At 34.6% G+C, this 22820-nt stretch overlaps 1 pseudogene; it reads left to right on the top strand.

Annotated features, from left to right (window-relative positions):
* The first annotated feature begins 281 nt into the window (after window positions 1–281).
* On the top strand, window positions 282–1398 carry LOC149562807 (uncharacterized; annotated as a pseudogene).
* The last annotated feature ends 21422 nt before the right edge of the window (window positions 1399–22820 follow it).

Raw genomic sequence — 22820 nt, 5'->3', positions numbered from 1 at the left:
GTACCTCCAAGTGTTAGTTTACCTTATTTTCAAAGCCAAATTCGAACGTGTTTTATGGTTTTCTAACGTGTCTTCTTGCAGGTAATTCTGAGAAGGAAACTTTGGCAGTCAATATCTTTTAACTTAGAATCTATAATGAGATAAAATTTGATAGGTTAAGAGTATGTGGAAAAGAGAACCAATGTGTTAGATTTCAGAGCCTAGTTATCTATTTGGGTCAATTTTAAAGCTAGTCAAAAGACCTCCTGGTACAAATTGATAATTTGCAAATTAATGGTAGAATGAGTCTTAATCAATTATTCAATGCTATTAGCCTTTCTGCAGAGAATCATCATAAGATGTAAGTGTTATATGTTGTCCTCTTGCAGTATTTTATTGTTCTTGCAGATGAAAAAGTCGTAAAATCAAATAAGTTAAATTTACTAGTTTAGCCTCTAATGGAGATCAGCTTAGAAATACCATATTATGCAGCCATTTGTGCATGGCAACGTCTCATCCACATTCAGAATCAGATTACTAAGGATCTTAGTAACCAAGATAAGAGTAACCACTAGCCATCTGCAAAGAAATTATTATTATTATTGAAAATTTGGTCACTGATATTTCCTTCCTCTGATTTTTGACATGTTATGACTCTTGCCATTCTGTTAATCTCATAAAGTCATATGTGGTGCCCTATCATTTGTGGATGGGACATTGTTGTTGGGACTTTCTTATGTCCAATGCTCCTATTAGTAACCAGAGAAGCTCAAAGGTTTTGTCCCGAGGCTATCAAATTTTTGCATGGTCTATTGATATCAACAATAGCTTCTAAAACAATGGTTAATAGGGTTGAACTTAAATTGCCTACTTTTATGTTGGAGCATTTAGGACTTAGGTCGTGGCTTTTTATTTCTAATAGGGTATTAGATTTACCTCCATTGAATTTCACATCAATCATGGAGGTTGATGATAATTCACCCATTTTTGAATCTAATACATACAGGGTTGGCATTATTTATTTTGTTATAGAAACATTCAGAGGTTTTGTAAACATTTATCATGGTATTGCCGCTTTTCCTGAAGTATTTGTAACATTTGTACCTCTATTACATGAAGTGGCTAAAGAGAATAACATGTCAGAGACTCTCCAAACATTAATTATTGGCATTGCATCTAATAAGTAAAAAAAATGAGGAGCATCATATCGTATGACAGCCACTAAGTGTGTGAATGCAGAAGCCAGTGCCTATAAAGCAATTCAATACAAGATTTCAAGAAAATTTTGTGCATGGGAGAGATTATGACCCTGACTAAGAAAGGGCATAGAGAAATAAATTGTAGCACCAAATTAAGCAAGAAGCAAAGGGTGTTGCTCATGAGTTACACAAGGATAATTACTTTCAGCAGGAGAAATAGAAGCCCCATAGTGCAGGAGAACAAGGGAGGAGCCCCACATTGATAAAAAAGAGCAAGTTGTAGGCCAAATAAAAGCCACATCAATCAAAGAAAAGACCCACACCAGATGCAGAGGTGTTAAGCGAAGTGCCATCAAAGACAGCAGGGGAAATACTAACATCAAAAGTGCAGAGCAAAGGAAGGGCATTGATAAAACATTTATCCCACATTTTTCACGTGGGTATACATTTAAATGTTTAAATATCAAATCACAAACATAATGAAATGTCTAAAGAGATATACCTTTTGGGAAGTTGCTAGGCTCATGCAGGGACCCCACCCATGGATGGCCAGCTGACATGATGACCAAAATTTTGAATGCCCAAACATGATAATAGAATTGATGGCATCATGTTGACTAGACCTGTATATGAATAGATCCAAAATTGATGAGTGGTAAGAGGTGGTGACCAGTGAGCTCTATAGACACCTAAAAACCTTTAGAAAATAAAGTATTTTTATTTTCTGAAAAAAAGTCCCTGATGACATCATCATTTATTAATTAATTAATTAATTAATTTTTATGCCATTAAATCCCTTTATCTTAATTAAAAATATTTAATTAAGGAATCCCTCCCAAAAATGTTTAAATCTTATTTAAACATTATTTCCTTATTTATTAATTATTTAATTAATAAATTGACCAAAAAACTCAAAATAAATAAATAAATTATTTTTTGCCCAAAACTTGGCCAATTTCCTTAAGACCACTAACCTCTTCCAAAATCTTCTAATCCTTCTTTTATTTTAATTAAAGGCTAATCCCATCATTTTCTAACCCTAATCCCAACTCAAAATATTTAATCAAGATTAAATATTAATCCTCATGTTTATTAAAAAAGTTTTAATAAATATCTCCTCGACCCAAACCCTTGAAATAAATAAAATTTTATTTATTTCCTAAAAATCTAATTTATCCTCATCCTAAGAAGTTCTAGACTCTTCTAGAAAGTCTTCATCCTCATCCTAGGAAATTCTAGACTATTCTAGAAAGTCTTTATCCTCATCCAAAGTCTAGACTCTTCTAGAAGATGTCTTTAAACCTAATCCTAATCCCCTCCTAACCTTGTCACATTCCCTAAACATGAGTTAAAACTTCCTAACCCAAGCCAAAGTTAACAAATATCTCCTCCTTCACCCACCCTCATTAATTGCCATCCACTTGCCTATCCCTAAGCTAATCCTAAACCATCCTAATCCATCCTCTAATCATTTGCACAATCCTAAGCAAGCTTAAAACCCTCCTAATCAAGCCCAAGTCGAAATTGCTCTCATCTCCCTCAAAATATCTCAACCATAAAACTTTATGAAGCCCACTAGGCCATAAATGACTCTTCCAAGCCCTTTTACTGCTCTTACAAGCCATTATGAGGGTCTTTATGAAGATTTTATCCCTTGAGCCTCCTTTGTTGACTCATCCTTCCCCTTTCCTCCATCCTCTCACCCTATGACATGTGTCACTCCCTGATTGGCTATAAGGAAGCACAATCCATGTGCTCTCCTCTCATGTAATCTAAGCCTTCCATAAGCTTTTTCCCATCCTTACATCCTAGCCCTTGATCCCTCAAGCCCTTTGCCTATTTAAGGAATCCTCTTCCAAGCCATTTTAACACAATCCATGAAGTAAAGTCATAATGCCATTTTGAGAAGCCATTTTACATCAAAACCATACACTCACACCCAAATTCCAACTCCATTTGAAGCCCTTTTTGAAGCATAGGCTTGAGCATACATCCTATCTATTTAGACAAAGCCACTCAACAAGAGAGCTTCTTATTGAGAGAGTCCATTAATGGCTCATATTCTCAATTAAGAGCTCATCTTAGTCTATCATGAAGTTTATGAATTTTTTTTAGTTTGTAGAAGCTTTATTTAAATTTGGTTTCTATTAGCATACTAACATTGCTCATATACAAGCTCAACACAGATGTTCAAATTTTGCCACATGGCCAGAATCAATGGTTGGCACTTCTCCACTTCACGGAGATGCTCAAGAGTTAGACAAAGTAGTAAACCACTTAGGCACCACGTGGCAGTGGGCCTAGGTTTGAGATGAGGTGGCAATTAACTGGGTGGATAGGTGGGCCAGTCAAGTGCCACCATGTGGTAGCCTAGTCAAGCAAGGTAGACACAAATTTCAAGGGTGAGGGAAAATAAATGGTAAGATAATGATTTTTTTAAATTATTTTTCCAAATGGCGCATACAGCATTTTTTAAATTGAAAAATGGATTAAAGCTAAAGTCTAAAGTTTAGGAGATTTTGAATTTTTGAAAAAATAGAAGTTCATGCCAGAGACCATGTAGCAAGGGTATATTTTTTGAAACAAGATTCAGGGAGTTTCTAATAGGCCAAATATGCACTCCAATATACCGTTGGAACTAGGAAGAAATGAGCTACCTATTTCTATAGTTGGTTTTTATGCAAGTGGTCATTGGTGCATGCTACAAGGGGTTTTTTGTTTTCAATAAGATGCTCAGTTATAGGCAATGATTTCATCATTGTAGTTACAAAATTTAGTTGAGATGCATTTGATATTCTTTGTTGGCTTAGTGTGTTTGAACTTTGATTCATAATGATGTGTTTTACCTCTAGTATTTCATAATTTGCTTGTTTTTTTATGGAATTTATCAGAGATTTTTTTATTTTGCAATCAGTTAAGATTTCCATCAAATATGCTAGAGGTGTTTTCAACTTTAGAGGCAAAATAGGTGAGGATTTGATTTACCAGTTACAGAGAGAGATTGGAGAGATGCTTTTAACTTCTTGAGGAGGTTTTCTAAGTGGATACATGTCAGACACAGAATAGATCCGAGAATTCATCTTCTCCTATATCTTTCTTTCTATATTTTATTGTAGGGGTTCTAGTTTTGAAGCAGGTCTAGTTCTGGAGATTTTTCTCACTACTGTGATACCAAGTTGTTGTTGGTTTTGCTTCTTGTCTAATTGAGTAGAGCTCTAGCGATGAAGGCCACACATCCACTCTTGTGCAAACTTCATTTCATTTTATGTCTTGTTTCACTTAGATAAATGAAAATTGATGACAGATCAAGTAACATATCTTGAGTTTCATTTAGTTTCACCAGTTGATGTATTCAGTCTTTCTAAGGATGAATACAAAAGGGATTTATAATGAATTATCTATGTTCTCTTATTCTATCTCCTAATTCTTCATATATTATTAACTTTTTAATTGAATGAATAAGGTTCATTTGATTTAAGACATCTTGGATGAGTTGTGTATTAGATCTGTTGTTGCTTTTGATTCAAGGAGTTAAGAAAATGCTTCAATGATCTAATAGGGTTTTTGGGCATATGAAGGGGATGCTAGTAAGAATGGAATTTGGGGATTTCAATTGCTAAGCTTAATTGTAAGGCAATCAAGTTAGGTCATCCTATTGGTAGTGACTCTATCATATAATGGATAAGGCACTAATCACTAAATCAAATGCAAGCTGATATGAAGGTCATTTGTACAAAACTTTTTAATCAAAATAAATTCAGTTTTCCATGTTCTATAGTGAGCTAAAAAGAATTAACACTCACTTAGCTTATGGGTTCATAGGTTATGATTTGTAGCTACTTCATTCCTATTGTTACTGAACAAGTATCAAAAGATAAAAGGGTTTCATCTACTATTAATAGGTTTAGATTATATGTTTAATTGCACTGGTACCATATATTAGAACCTCAAGGTTATACAATGCCCCGCCCGGAGATCCTTGGAAACAAGGATTCAAATCAAGCCAAGATATTTTTTTTTTACAAGTATGAATGCATAAGAAAACATCATATAGGGATCACAAAGATCGTAATGGAAGACTTCAACACAATCCCGGCAACCAACGAATCTCTGAACACCACTACCAAACTGACACACACAAACAAAGCCAACAATGACAACAACAAGATGAGGGCATAAGAAATGACCACTCATCAACAAAACACCAAGTTGGGGTAGAATGCAGAATCCCAAAATTTGGCTAAGCCTGAAATCCTGAAGCCCTGAAAATTGGCTAAGTCTAGATTTCTGAAGCCCTGAAATTCCCTAGAATCCATAACTTATCTCTGAGAGGTCTGAAACCTATCTCAAATGATTTGTCGCATATATTAAAATATATCTTAAGTATAAGGAATTAAATATACACCGTGTACACTCAACTCCCTCAATGGAAGGCCAATACACCGTGTAGCTCAACTCCCTCAACGGAAGGCCAATACACAAAAGTACCATTTTATTATCTTAAGTTTTATTATCAGTCACACATTTTATTTAATTATCACTTATACAAGCTCCTCTCAGCCATACCCATGCCGTCATGATCGCGGGGCTATGAGATAGAAGCCCCCTCCATATGCTACCCTACCCTACCCATGTTCATCCTACGACAAGTGCCCGTGGGCATGCATACTCCCATCCCAACCCCAATGATCATAACTTTCGGCAAATCCACGAAAGATCGGGCCTCGCAAGTCACCCAACAAATGTACGCATACGTACTCGTGTGTGGCGCACCACCTTCACGAAGATCATAACACAAGGACAGGAATGAGAACATAATGCAAAGAAAGCACCCAACTGAAAGCAACACGGGAAGGATGGATTCTACACGAATCCCAAAGCCAAAAAAAAGCATACATCATAAAATCACTCAATCGGCCTCAATCTGAGAGTATGGATTCTACACGAATCCCAATGATGTAACAACACCACACATCATGAACTCACTCAATCGGCCTCAATCCGAGAGTATGGATTCTACACGAATCCTAGAGTTCATGAAACAAAAGCAAAGGTCCAACAAAAACCATAACAGGTATAAAATCACTCAACCGAACACGTCGGGAGTACGGATGCAACACACATCCCAATGCAACATAAAAGTGCAAAAGTGGTCTGACTGATATCCAAATGGTTCATCAAGGTCCACGAACCACATTGTGCCAAGAAAACTCGAGAAAACAGGGCAGCACGCAAAATGAGGTTAAAAAATCCCAAATTTTGAAAAACTTCAAAATTAAAACCCATTTGGCCTTTGGGTTCAAAAACCCCGAAAATCCAAAAATAAATGGAATCGGACACCGTATGCAAAAACGGCCAGCATAACGGCGTAAAACCCCAAACCCTCATCCCAAGAAATAGGAAAATGTTCATACCCGCCCAACCGGGTAGAACTAGCATACAAAAACGGAGGGGAACACTAGTTCTCAGCCTCCAAACAAACGGCTACCAAAAACAGAAGTAGAAATGGAGCAGAAACAATAAAACAGGAAAGCCCTACCTCACAGCCAAAAGGGCAAAATGGGAATCTGAACCATAAAATAAATATCTCGCAGAAGTAGCTGAAAATCGTGGCAATCCAAAGTTTCCCCGAGCTGGATCCAACGAGCCCAACCTCGCGACAATCCTACGCCTGTAGCTCCCACAACGAACAAAACAGTAAATCCTCATGAAGAGGATTTTGGGTTTTACTCTCCAACTTTCCAATTTGAAAGTGAGAAGTGAGGAATTAAATTCCTCTTTGGATATTTATTCACTTTTCGAGTGAATAATCGATTAGGGCAAATAACCAGCCAACCTAGTTAAATACCGAATCGACCCAAATGAAAACAGGCTATTCCTATAAATAGGAATTCATCTATGGCAAAGCTGCCAGAAATTAAAATAAATCAATTAAAAAGCCCAAAAACCCAAAAACACATAAATCTCCTTAAACAACTTTTGCGACAATGCGAACCTCTAAATGCACAAACACGCTTACTGGTCTAATCACATAATGCAAATGAGTTCGCATTTAATAATCACCGAAAGGTTTAATTTAAACACTCAATTAAGGATACGTCGACCATACAAGGATGACATTGGTGAAATATGAACGGCTGAATCACTAACTCCATGTGCCACTGCCAAGGATATAAATCATGCACACTAAACCACACGATCAAGTGCAATTGCATATAATAACATAGCCAAAGCAATAAATGCATTAAATCACCTAATTTAACCATTTATTTAATTATATTAAAATAATCTATTTACATCACTCACGTTCGCATAAAGCATAACAACGCAGGAATGAAGTAAATAACCATAGCATTAAATCCATCACATAACATAATAAGAGACATGTCCAAATACCAAATAACATCATAAAACACACTGTCATCTCAAAATGGCATCATCATGCAATATGATTAACTGAACAGCATAGTAGTATAACATCTATGATACTGGAATCAAAGTGTAACATCTGATCCTCAGGTCCTCTCAAATGTAAACATAACATGAGTAACAAGTATCTCTCAGACCAGAAATATAACAAGGTAAATGTCCGCAGCACATAATGAAATAAATCAACAAGAACAATCCATTCTAATCATTAATGCATTTAATAAAGATTGATTACTCTGCATTAAAATAAGTGTTTAAAACACATAAGCAACCACAGTCATAAACATGACTAACCACTGCTACAAGAACCTAGTCCAGTGTAGCATGGTAAAAGTACACAGTGCAATCTCTGCACACATCTTAGGGTAATCATAGAACAACCTCATGATACCACATCGATCCTGGTAACCACTGGCACAAACCTCAGTGAACCAAAAATCACATCATAATCTCAAAGATCAGTCAAAAGCATAAACAAAGCAACAAATACACAAATATAAATCCAAACACCTTGACGGTGTAGACCACTTAGGGTCACAATCATGATCCATCGCCACAAAAGATCAGCAAGGTTGCATCCATCAGGATGACTTACAAAAGTCAAATGGGAGAGGCACTATAGGTTAACCCACCTAAGTTTTGTAGAGCCTAAAGTGAAGAAGGAGTTATGCCTTATAGTTGGCCAAAGATTGCATTCGACTGCATCTATCATAGGAATTTGCTAGCCTTAGATGTATTGGTTTGGTTTCTTGGTTAATTTCAAAACTATTAAATTAGGAGCCAACAGGGTGCACACCAAGGCCCAAGGTCTATATAAGACCCTGGGCCCCCCTCTTTCTTCTCACTTCATTTTGTGCTCTATATTTTCTCTGCACCTCTGCACCCCTTCAACATGCACTCCTCCACTCCTACCTACACTCATAAAAACATAAGGTCAGCTAACTAGCACCTTCTCAAAGGCAACCTAAAAACACAAAAGAAAAACCTAAAACCCTAACTAAAAAATACCTAAGACTATGACATCAAGAAGGTGCACACATACCTCCTCAAAGTGTACATGTGTGCACCTTTTAAAAATCAAACAACCTTAACTAAATAATGCTAAAAAAACCCCAATTCAAAATCAAAGGTGTACGCATGTGCACCTCCTAAAGATGTGCATGTGCACACCTTTTTACTTTCATAAAACTAAGCAAAATAGCTAAAAACTAAGTTTCCCCATAAATGCACTTACACTACGCACATGTGCATGTGCACACCTCACCAAGGTGCACATGTCCGCATGTGCACAACTACCCACAAAAAGGCTAATTAGGGGCCTAATTAGCACACTAGCACACCTGTAAGGTTGTGCTAGGTGTGCTAAACTACATATCAGGGCATTTGGGGGGATTGACTAGATTTTAACTATTTTTCTTGAATTTTTGCTTGGTTTTTTATTTGTTTGGGGTCAATTAGGGTTTATTTTTGGTCAACTTTTAGCTTTTGAAGCTAATGTCTCCTCTCTTGTGCAGATAAGATGATGTCATCATCCTCTTTAATGGCAAAAAAGATAGCTCCAAAACCCATTATATTCAAGTACTAAGGTGCACCGTGTAGAGATCAAAAATATCGAGCTTGGTCATATAAATTAGAATGCATTCCTTACCAACTGCAACAAACCAAAAGAGCAATTTGCGATGGTGTTAGCTCTTATCAAATTAGGACTTGTTAATGCAGCATCACATCCTACATCCATTCAGTCCTTGAAACTTATAATGACTCTTGTAGAGAACTACGTGAGCAAAGAGAAGGTCATCAAGAGTGTCATAGGGGAGATAGTCCTAGACCTTTGACCTAGAAATATTGAGAAGGTATTCCATCTTTCCAGAGCTGATCAATATTTAAATATAACATATGACCAAGTAGAGAGATGGTATCAGGAGAATGACACGGAAGCTAAAGAAACAATTCAATCCTCCTTCCTAATATACAAAACAATAGTAGGCTACATATTCAATAAAGTAGACATGACCTAAGGTATATGAAGGATGATATTGGGTATGCAATTATGCTTTTGAGTAGGGTCATAGGACTACCAATAGAAGGACACCTTCGCACCTAGATTGTCCATTTTTTTGATACCATCATGACAAAAAAGATGCCAATAGACTGGGATACTATTCTCAATGATAATCTACATGAGCAACCCATGGCCATGAGAGCCCACCCAAGATTCTATATGACATCATACATTGTGTACTTACTAGCGGCAAGGACCATGAACTACCTAGAACTTTACAAAAAGGGAAGCATGCAAGATACTAATGATTGGCCCTATGTGGTGTATCCACAACTAAGGGAAGAAGAAATTCTTAGGGCAAAGCATGGAATACAAGGTGGTGAATGATAGCTTCATATTTGTGATCATCAAATTCATTGAAGGTGATTATGCAAAAAGGATGTCATTAAAAGCAATGGCTAGGATCACAGAGGTCAATGCATACTACATCTAGTTCAAAACATCCACCTACCTAAGGGTAGTTGGTACATTGGAAAACCTGAGGAAGCTTCTAAGATATCCATTGAATAGGATAATCTTACTGGAAATTGCATGCCAACTCATGGCTACATACGATAGAGTGAAAAGACAACACAAGAAAACATGGGTCTGGCCCATCATAATTGGTGCTTTTGAAGTCAAGCAAAAGTAGGATATTGTCATTTTTGATTTTGAATGGAACCAATATCCACTTGAAGAGTACAACTCTCCTCATCCATATTTTGACAACATTGGAATGGTGCAGCATCTGGTGGGGAAGTATTTCATGTATGAAGATGTGTTGGAGGATCATTAGATGAATGTAGTAGATGACTATAATATTTAGATAAGGGATCGTTGTTAGATGACTCTATATCTAGCAAAGAAGGTTCTCAAAATAAAGATCCCACTAAAGGCTATGGAGAAGGATACAAAAGAGATCTTGGATCCTTTGTATAATAGGGACAAGATCTATGATAAGCCCATAATGAATGCACTGATTGAAAGAGATGAAAATGTAGACATCAATCATAAGGATAGACATATAGTCCAGCTAACAAAGGAATGGATTTTGAAACCTTTCAGGTTGGATCCACTTCCTCAAACTATTCTCCTACAAGAAACTACATGGCCAATCAAAGGAAAGGGTGCATTAGTAACAGTGTCAACCTTCCCTGCTCAATCCCTAGTTAGGTCAAAAATGGTATATAAACATGAGGGAGGTTGTGGACTTCAAGGTGGATAAGGGAATGAATGAGAGGAGAAGAGCACATGCAAAGGTGAAGAAGAAGATAGCTCAAAAATGAACCAAAATAAGAATTGGCACAGCCTAAACAAGTAGAGCCACAAGTTGAACCTACAGCTCTAGAGCTCAAGCAAGTGCCTCAAGCACCTCTATAGGAAGAGGAGGTACAACAAGAGTAGGTACAACAAGAGGAGGAAGAACAATAGAGGGTGCCACTAGTAGCTACACCAAAGGAAGAAGCCTCTCCCTCAGTTCTAAAAAGGGCAAGGATTGAATCAACTATGGAGAGAATAAGAAGGAGAAGACTAAAGAAGAAGAACACTCCACCCCCACAAGTACCCAAAATAATCTTAGAAGTGGAGGTGGAAGAAGAAGAATGGGAACCCATTGAATATGTCATCTTGAGCCAAAGGACTTGTGCAACTAGGGAAATGGAAGAGGAAAAAATAAGAAGTTCAATAGTGAAACCACCATCTACTCTGAAAGACCCTATTTAGGTTTCAACATTAGAAAATGAGCAACAACAATGGATAGCTAATATGGAGAGTCAAGAAATTGATATCTTTGACCTCTCCAGTTTTGATTTCATGCCAGTAGGTACTAAGATGGTAGGAGAGAAGATAAGAGATACTCCCAAGAGTGAATCCTTAGGAGAGGACTAGAATCAATTGCCACCTCTACCTCAAGGACCTTTGGGTGTTCCACCACCACCATCTCAGGACTTAACATTCATAGATAAAGGCTTAGTGACTCCACTTCCTCAAGCAATAGGAATAGAAGAAAAAGTGATGGAGGAAGCTAAGCCCTAGAAACTATATATTGATGAAGTATTAGAGGAAGGTAAAATACCTAAAGAGCCTCAACAAACTCCTCATGATACAAAGGCTAGGACCTTAGCCCAACCAAATACAGATACTCCAACTGTTGATCTTTCTCAATGAGAAAAGGCTCTAGAGAGGACTAATGGGGGAAAGGAGCTTGCAGTAGAAACCACCTTTTTAATCAAGTATATATCTCCAATGGGCACAACACCGACATGGCTAAAGAGGGAGGTCATATTTTGATAGAAGAGGCAATTAGACCTAATAATCAAGGAGGGAATGAAGGAATTGCTGAAAGCAGTTAAGAAGCTTAAGCCACCTATGGGTGATGCACAAAAACTAGCCTTCATCATGAAGAACCAAGATCATGACTTGCTTGCACATATATCCATTCCTCCTCCACATGCTAACACCAAGGAACTAACTCCTAAGGATTACTAGATCAAGGAGATCATGTTGGGAAGGTTTGTGGTAGATACTGAAACGGGCATGAAGGAGGTGTTCAGACATATGGACCAAGATGAGTTTGAGTTGATAGCACTCAAAAATAAAAATAAAGTATTAAGAGGCTACTTGTATCAGGTTGTGGGCCCTATTGACCTAGATAATCTAGAGATCTCTCTTGTTGAGGCATTAGAGAAGAAAGGCATGGGGATGGTAATATTGGACCCATTTTTGGAAGCATGTCAACAATGATGTGAAAATTTTGAGGAGAAAGGTGTACAAATAATATAAGGGAACTTGAACCTATTACACCATATTTAGTCAAGTACAGACAAACTAGTATCTATAGTAAACCAAGATTTTGGATTAGTGGATGAGATACATACTTGGAGAAAAGACTTATAAGCCTTGACATCAATAAAAGGTCAAAGGTATCATAAACTCATGGAACTATATATAGCTGAGGACTTGAAGAAACTCAATGACTAGATTGAAAAGATATCTATCGGCAATAAAGCCATGGAAGGACTACATGCAAATATTCAAAAAATAAGAGATAAAGATCAAGAGAAAATTTTGGAAGTAGAAAGGTACTACAATGCTACTTGCCTTGAAATTTTTGAAGATGAGTCAAAAACCAAGCTCATTGCAACAGAACTAGTAGTTCAACAATTTTAAGGAACACCTGAGAATGCTTTGTTAGATGAAGACATAAGATAAGCATTTAAAACTAAAGAGGTATTATTGGAGCTAGATACAAAGCTTGAAGATTTTGTGGATACTTGGATCAAAGTAAGAAACTACCAATAGTTAGTAAAGGACAAATATAGAGCCTTAGATTTTCTAGAAGCTACCCAAGTAATGGAGATAATAGAGAAATTCAAGATCAAACATCCAGACATCATTTTGGTCTAAAGGGGAAGAAAACCTAGATGTTGGAAATGCAATTTTGGATTTTTGGAACCTGTCATCAAGGTGTGCAGGTGCACGTTTCATAGAGGTGCACTAGTAGTTTTGGAGAAGAAGTAGTGGACCAACAGTTAATTGTCAATTCCTAATTTAGAGCATTCCATGCACTGGAAATGCATTTTGACAGTAGTACAACTTCCAGAAATGCCTAGAAAAGGTCAAGCTTCCATTTCTAGAGCTTCCAGTGACTCCTACATGATCTTGTAGCTAAATTCTTGTTATCTTATCATTATTTTATTCTTTTGTGTCATGTAAAGGCTCATGCACCCATTAATTGATATAAATAAGGGTGGAGACCTACTTAGCACCTATTAGAGAGTCAGTTTGTATATAATTAGATTTGTTTTATTAGTTTTTTAGCATGAGTTGCATTTTAAGAACTCTCTCTCCTAACACAAAGAGAGGAGATGATTTATTATAAATGAATGGATGTAATTTACTCCATTCCATTATTGTGATGCAATAATATATGTTATTGGTGCTCTCATTCTTAGTGTAGTTATTCTTGCTAGAGTGTGTCATTTTTGTGAATGCAAGTTCATGAATAATAATGGAGCCAATGGTTTTATTATGTTGTTATGATTGTGTGACCTTTTAGTTCTATTTTTTTTTGTGTGTTAATGAATTTTATTGACATAACGAATTGGAGAAAAGATCACCTATTGTTCTTGCATAGCTTCTTGTCTCACAAGAGCGCACTTTCTATTGCCTTGAAATTTGATGAGAAGTGAAACATCTTTTGGTTATTATTAAGTTCCAATCGATGATTGCATTAGTGGAATTGAGGAAGCATTGATCCTATTTTCATTGGTTTCCTACCTGATCTTTTTGACAATTTAAATCATAGACGTGTTGTTACCATGGTTTATGTCTATTACGAATTTCCCTTTCAAGTTATTTTCTTTAATTTGCTTTGCTAACACCTAGTTAAAATAGGAACTCATATAGTTGCATCAATAAATTACATTGATCATTAAATAGAAAATACCAAAAATATATCTCTTTTGTGTTTACTTTTCAAATAGAAAATCAAACATCTCATCTAAAATTGTTCAAACCAGCAAAGGCTTCATCGTGAATATACACATTTATCTTCAATTGAGTGGATTCCAGTAGGTTGCAAGATCACCTAGAACCTTGGAGTTGATCCTAGATTAGTTTTTCAAGAGAGGATTTTGAAAGGATTCTTCTTGTTAAGCATTGTACAAAATGACAGCTCAACACCTAGAAACCTCCTTCAATTTCGCAAAAAATTACCATTTTGCTCAGCATCTTAGTCATGCTCTCTAAAACCTCAAAAATTGATAAATTGTGGGCTCCTCACAATATCCCTTATGAAGTTTTAAAAAATCTCTATTTCACAAGCTCTATTATGTTCCCCCTTTGAAATCGTGATTTCACATCACCCTTAAGAAACATCTTCCAAAATAGTGAAAATCACATTTTCAAACCATGTCTTGCCTACTCTTTGTAATTTGGAAAAATTCCACCATTTTGCATCACCCTTTACACTGTGCTTGTGAAATTATGATTTTTTTTTGTTATACTGACCCCTCACACATTGGTGTCAAATTTAGGATAAATTGAGGATTCCATTAGTATCTCTTTCTGGGGATGCATATTGCTTTAGATTATGACAAGAATCCAACTATCTTTGGAAAAATATAAGATAAAGGACAAGGAAAACTAAAAGCTATCTAACAATACAAAATAAAGGGGTCCATTTGATTTAGGAGAATAAAGGTTTAAGGAATTATGCATGAACAAGACATTCTTGGATGCTTCAATATGTTTCCTACATGAAATAAGAATGTTCTTCTACCATGTTAGAAATAACAAATGGCCCTAGCCATAATGTATCAACCTTGCCATGGTTGCCTTTGTCTTGATTTTTGACATTCCATTTAAGCACCCAATCTCCAATTTTAAATGATCTCTTAGTTGATCTCTTATCATGAAGGAATTTAGTTTGTTTAGGCTTTTCACTATTATGTTCTAATTATGGTCTTCTAATCTCATTCAACTCAACTAATGCATTAATCCTTTCTTCCATGAAGTCAATGTCTCCGAGTTGTTCCTCTATCATAAACCTATATACTAGCAATAAATTATTCAAAAGAAGTTTGGCTTCTTTATACCATAAATAAGATTTAAAAGAGAGAATCTTGTGGACTTCCTTACAAAGATTTTATCAACTCATACTACCAAATTCAATTTCGTATCCCAATATATTTTGTTATTATCAATCATTCTCTTGGTGATTTTTAGTAAATTATTATTACTTGACTTTGCCTGACCATTTACTTGAGGATGATATGAGGAAGAATTTGAGGTAGTTATACCATATTTGTGGCAGAACTCAAAGAATTCATTTGATCTAAAGCACATACCATTATTCATAATAATCTTATGAGTAAATATGAACTTTATTATAATATTCTACATTAGAAACTTGATCACAACTTTGCTAGTGGCTTATTTGTATGTATAGCTTTTACCCACTTAGTAAAGTAATCAGTAGCCATAAGAATCCAACTGTGTCCTCCACTAGACTTATTAGTGATCTCTCCTATGAAATTAATCCCCTACATATGAAAAGGCTCTTGAACTTATAAGGTCTTTAAGGGAAGGGCCCCATTATACTTTAATTTTCAAGAGAACTTTTGACATACTTCACATTTTTTGGCACACGCATGACAATCCTTGAATATATATGGCCAGTAGTATCTTGCACATAGAATCTTATGAGTTGCAGTCTTGGCTCAAAAGTGACCTCCACAAAACCCCTCATGAAATTCTTTCAAGGTAACTTCTTTTTGATATGTGTCTTAAAAAAGTAATATACCATCATTATTTCTCCAATAAAGATCTCCTTGAACTAAAACATATTTTGATGCCACCAATTTTATAGTCCTCTTTTCATTTTCATCCAAATTTTTGTTACATTTCATGTGTTTCAGATAATAAACAACTTCTATAGTTAAAAGGAACATTTTGGTGCATTAGGCTGTGGACCTATTGAAGACTTTCTAGTTGTTTTTTTGCTACCTTTTTTTGGTTTTTTTTTTTTGTCTATGTTGTTTTCCCTTTTGTCGAGGGTTCTTTGGTTCTAGATGCTACTATACTAGGTGTTGATGCACAGTTTCATTTGGACTTTTAATGCTTATATGCTTTGCTTTTTTTAAAAGGTATCAAAACCTATTTTTACTTAATCAAAAAAACTTCTTTATACCAGGAAAAATGTTTAATACTAACAACTTTATTTTTAAGGTATACTTGATTCATTTGTATTGCCTCTAAGTTAGCAGGAGCCAAAAAAAATTGCCAAGCCTTGGCCTCTTACCAACTTTGTAATCTGGATGTTTATGTTAAATTCATGGATCTAATTAGTCCACCTATATAATATCCTAAACAATATCATTTGGTACATATGCAATCACTTCAGCACCAACTAGATATGGCCTAAAGGATTTTACAACCTTTATTAATGCATAAGCTTGTTTTTCATTTATGTTATAATTCAATTCAGAACTTTGTAAACTTTTACTAAGAATGCAATTGGTTGTTCATGTCATTCTTTATTCTTTTACAACATCACATCATCTATCATATGATATGAAGCAAAGGAAAATATTTGAAAGGGTTTCTTAAAATCAGGAGCCTTTAGTATCGGTGCCTCTTTAATTGTCTTTTTATAAGCTTGCAATGCTTCATCATCCCAAATCACCTTGGATCCTTTCTTTAACATATTTAAAATAGGTTTTACTATCTCTGCAAAATTTGAAACAAATCTTCTCATGAAGTCAATTTTCCCAAAAAATGCTTGAATAGCCTTAACTATTTTAGGGGCCTTTATATTTTCAATTTTTGCCACTCTTTTAGGATCATTTCTAACTCCATCCTTAGATACAATACATCCAAGGATTTTCCCTTTTGTGACTCCAAACTGACATTTATTTGGATTTAAAGACACTATGAATTTAAGGACTCTTTTGAAGATTTTCTCTAAATGGTTTTAATGATCCTCTTCCCTTTTTGAATAAAAAGTGAGGTCACCCTAGTATACCACCAAAATGAAATCAATTAAACCTTCAACAGTAACATCCATAGATCTTTGAAAAATATCTCTTGTATAGGTTAAACCAAACAACATTTTGCATATACATATGTTCCCCATGGAGTAGTAAAAGAAGTTTTATATTGCTCCAATTCCCTCACTTTGACTTGGTTGTAACCTGAAGCCATCCATCATAGAAATAAGTTCATTCCCTATTAACCTTTACAACAATGCTTCCATGTTGGGAAGAGCGTAATTTTCTTTTCGTGATGACATATTTAGATTTCTAAAATTAACACATAATTTGATATCCCCATTCTTCTTTCTTACAAGGACAAGATTGGAAACCCATGTAGAATGTCTAATAGGTTTAATGATCCATGCATCTCTCATCTTAATCAATTCTTACTTAATTTTTGGTGTCAACATTTTTTTTATAGACCTTTTCTTCTGTCTAAAAGGCTTAGCATCTGGCTTCAAAGGTATCTCATGTTGGAATAAATAATCACTATAAGCTTTTAGTTCATCATAAGACCATTAAAGTACATGTTGATATTTTCTTAATAAAGAGATGAGGTCTAATATAACCTTAGGAATCAACATTTTACCAATAAATATTTCCTTTAGTGATTTTTCATTCCCAAGATTAATCTTCTCAATTTCCCCTAGTATAGCAGCAGGCTTATAAGACTCGAGATTCTCATGTTCATCAAAAATTCTTCCAATGCCACTAATACTTTGGGTATTTTATTAGGTCTGACTTGAAAATTTTCTTCTCCAAACAAGATCTCTTTATCATCATGATTCTCCACAAAACTATTCCAATCAATTCTTTGATCCTTGCAATGTCCTTCACATGTCAAAAAGTTAAGCAAGTCCCTGTCATCATTAAAAACTTTCCAATTGTGCACATTGTCTAGTATAGATAATCTATTCTTCATTTCAACCTATATAATTTCTTGTAATGGAATTTCAATTTTTTTGACAACTAAGTCAGCCATCATATCAGACAAAAAGTTCTCATTCCTATCAATCTATTTTATTTAAAATGCATCAAACAATTCAATTAAGTCCTAGACATAGTTTTATTATTGTTTCAATCTTGAATTCTCTGTGGTAAATTGATTTCTATTATGAGACACTATTAAATTAGAATCCCTTAAGACTGATATAATTTTAATCATGTGCATTTTATCCATACTAAGCCCTAATATTAGCACTTCATAGGTAGCAATGTTATTAGTGCACTTGAAATTAAACAAAAAATAATATCTAAATATCCTTTTAGAAGGAGATATAAGAATAACTCATGCTCCATTACCTTCCCTACTACAACCTTTGTTAAAATACATTTTCCATATCCCATCTCTTTCTTCTTGCAAACAAACTTCATCAAATTTATCTATGCATTGAACTACCCAAGTTCACCTTGAAATTGTCTACATCAATTTGACATAAGTTGACTCTATAATAAAGATTTAAGCTTTCCACCAAATATGTGAATCTTGGATCCCTTTAAATTATGACATATCTGTCATTTGTAGGAATGGTTTCATATGATAAGTCTAACTGTATGTGTCCTCCAACCAAATTTGACCATTGTCTTGAAAGTAATATACCATAATAAGCTAGTATCTCTACCATAGTGACATCCATTGTAATGCCCCGCCAAGGGATCCAAAGAATTAACCTAGAACTTTACTAAGTTTAGTAGCATTTTTTTTTTTTACATGAAATTAAATACCACATATAACTTATGCACAATAACGGAAGCAATAGTAATGTCCATCTAAATGTAAACATAACATACATAACAGATTACATTCTTTAAGATCCCTTAATGTTGAATAACATCTAAAAACATCTAACATGCATGAATCTGTCTATTACAACATCCACATGAAATAATAATGATAAGTCCAATGTTTATTCATTACATTTCAATTGCTTATTCATCATATTCTAATCCATGATACATCAAAGTAAAGATAATCACATGATACATCATCATAGAAGACAAATACATCCATCATAAAGATCAACATAATAAACTAAGTGCACATTCACCCCAACCGTTAATAGCATCATTAGACCATCGTAAATCTTAGCCATCCCTTCGTGCATAACATTCCAAATCACCGAAGAGATCATCAATATTAACATAGTAGGAATGTCACTCCTAATATATACAACATCATTTGTAGAAAGTAATCTAACATGCAAATAGAAGCATAAGATAACATCATCTAACATATGCTAATCATCAATGAAAGGATACATATCCACCATCACGAAGGATGCATTAGCCACGATGTCTCAATAAATCTCAAATGATAAGAGTGGAAAATACACTACCACCCGACCGTGTGGTACCTAAGTGGTCCACTCCCACCGTGCTGAGGAGATAATCTCAAGTCCCAAACAGGCTATCCAAAATCACATAGCACAAATCTCTATAAATCTAGGAATCCTAAAAGTATACTAACTCAAAGGTTCCAAACACAAAATCGACATCTAATCCCAGAGGCACACAATGACATGTACGAACCTACTATGCAAGCGGAAAAGTGTCATCGCATTTATCATGTACAAGTTACCCTGGCAGTTATCTAAACTCCACGGGTCCATACTGATCTCATGTGGCCACTAGTATCCTCTCATACTGACGAGGCATACTACAGAATGCAAGCTCGCAACCATGCGTTCTCACTACTCCCATCCTAGCCTGTACAAGCACTCAAGGCATGGGTCAGAACAAAACACTTAACTTTTTAGGTTCATTCAGTTAGTATTAGGTGTGAATGTTATCACTTATTAATCCAACTTACAATGAGTTACCCTGGCAGCCTCTTAGGGCCTCGGCCCCCATTGCAAGCCACTTCCCATCACTACATGCTGATATCCTACCCTAAGCTCATGGAATCATAAATCTCAAAATCACAAAAGATAATCCATAATAAAATCATCAAATATACATAAAAGCATCAAATCTCCATGAGAAAACATCCATAGAAAATCATGAACACAATAGCTCTCTATTGGCAACTGAAGTTTCACTGATAATCAAAGTATCCAATGGTTCTCAATAACCAAAATATATCTCAATCATACTGATCGAAGACTCCAAAAATGGTTGAGTCAAACATGTCACAACATGACATCATCAAGAATAAATCCACATTTCAGTCCCATCATGGCGACTAGAAAATAACCAAGGATAACTGATCGATGACTAAAATAATGGTTAAGTCAAGTGTCTCATACATAAGAATCTCAACTATAACAATCAGTAATCACATCCAATACATAGAGCATTCCATCACATAACCATGGTTGGGTTTATAAAGATCGAGATTAAAACATCATCATGACATCACAATCACATAACCCCTAAGCCTCTAGTAGATGTCCTATAACTAGTCAACACTAGTCAACCCAAAACCCAAAACAATAGCATAAAGAATACACAATGTAAACCCATGTTTTGGTTTTGCTTTATTTACAAGCTTGAATGCAAAAGTCTCGATTTATGTTTCCCAATTTAAATATCAAATGGAGAAATTTCACGTTTCAACCTAACCCATGTTTTTGTATTGGTAGATAAAAGTTTCTCCCTCCAACTCTAACAACTCAATCTTTGTAAGTGTTTTAGAATTCACACACTATTCTCCATTTACTATTGGAACTAAAATGTTAAATGACTTAAACTTCATAATTTTCATCTAACCTTAATTAGATCAAATTCTAATTAAGAAACATTATTTATTGAAATCTTAAATATTTAGAATTTCATTAACTAATAATTAAATATATATAACAATTTTATATATATATATATATATATATATATATATACACACACATATACATATATATATATATATAAAACTAACAACAAATAACATTACTTACAAACGTTTTAAAAATAACATTATAAAATTGGATGCAATGTTTTATATAAACAAACGTTGCAACACACAATATGTAAGCCACGACATGCACGCAAGTACCCTACGGTTGCAGGGCCTGCGGCGGCAGCAGGTACGTGGTACCTGCTGACATCGCAATTCCTGCGATCGCAGGTACCCCGTTGTGAACAAGCACGGGTGCACAGGCATCCATCCCCACTACGCATACGTTTTTTCTTTTTTTTAATAATGTTTTTTCATAAAAATGTTTCCATGCGATATGGCATTTTATTAATATGAAACTCTATCGCAATTTGGCATTCGATTATTATATATATATATATATATATATGTATATATATATGTATGTATATATATATATATATGTGTATATATATATATGTATGTATATATATATATATATGTATGTATATATATACATATGTATATATATACATATGTATGTATATATATACATATGTATGTAAATATATATAAGGATATATATTTGTATATATATATATATGTGTGTGTGTGTGTGTATATATATATATATACACGCAGAGTTTACTAATGTCACAGCACATGAACATGTATACATATATATGTATATGTGTATGCAGATTCGAAAATATAAATAGTTTATTTAGAAATTCTAATTTTCAGAATTTTCTTATAAACTTTTGATCTCAAATTTATCCAATAAATAATCTAATGGGTTTGGCTATGAATTTAAACCCTAGCCCCGTGTTCTTTTCAGATCTATGCATATAGAATTCTCAAATAAATTAAAGTACCCATATAGAGAATGCATACAATAAAAATATGAAATTCCTCAGAAGACATATGGAAGGCACGAAGAAGATAGGGAATGCATGATGCGGAAATAGCATAAGTAAAAATACAAGAATCTACATGGATTTTGATGCTATAATGCTCTTCCTCAGAAAACTCGCAGAGCAAGCTCCCTTCTTCAGAGTTTTCAAATCCTCTAATGCTCCAATTGCACTCCAAACGCTATGTCTAAGCCTCTAGGAATGCCTGAATATAAAGAGCTCTCAGGAAACACCTAGAATGCTTCTAGAAACAGCTAGAAGGTGTCACCAACTAAGCATGGGTCTTTTCCAACCTTCTAGATGAGTCATAGGGTTGTAGACAACATGTGCTTAATTGATGCACTAACCCCCGTGTTGTTGACACATGAAAAATAGAAAAGTGTGTTAATTCCCATGCAAGCTTATAACTCCAATTCATTTTTTATATAATTTCTATTTAAATATTTATAACTTTCATTTTAATTTTTATAACTTTTATTATCATTATTTATTTATTACTTTATTATTTTATTTTTTTTATTATTAATTTTAATTTTTTAATTTAATTCTTTTTCCCTAATTAATTCTCATTTAATTAATTATAATCAAAATATCAAATAACATGATATTTTATATTAATTTTCTCAAATAATTAATTTATTAATTAAATCTATTTATTAAGACTTAATTAATAAAAAATTCACCATAGACCTCCAAGATAAAATATGAAAACCCATCATAAAGCAAATCACACAAACTCAGTCTAAAGGGTTAAAAATCATGAATTATGTCATCCAACACATTTAGTGGATAAAATATCCAGATACTTGTCCTACCTCACTAGGACAATTGGCTTAAAGGTTTGGGATTTGGACTTGAGAATTTATCTCCCTTCTCTTATCATTGAGATAGTATAATAGGGTACACTCATCA

The sequence above is a fragment of the Cupressus sempervirens genome, chromosome 4, assembly GCF_028749045.1.
Source record: "Cupressus sempervirens isolate cs-2001-9-10 chromosome 4, ASM2874904v1, whole genome shotgun sequence".
Classification (NCBI taxonomy): Eukaryota; Viridiplantae; Streptophyta; class Pinopsida; order Cupressales; family Cupressaceae; genus Cupressus; species Cupressus sempervirens.
Note: the sequence above shows the minus strand (reverse complement) of the source record. Positions and strands in the feature narration are given on the sequence as shown.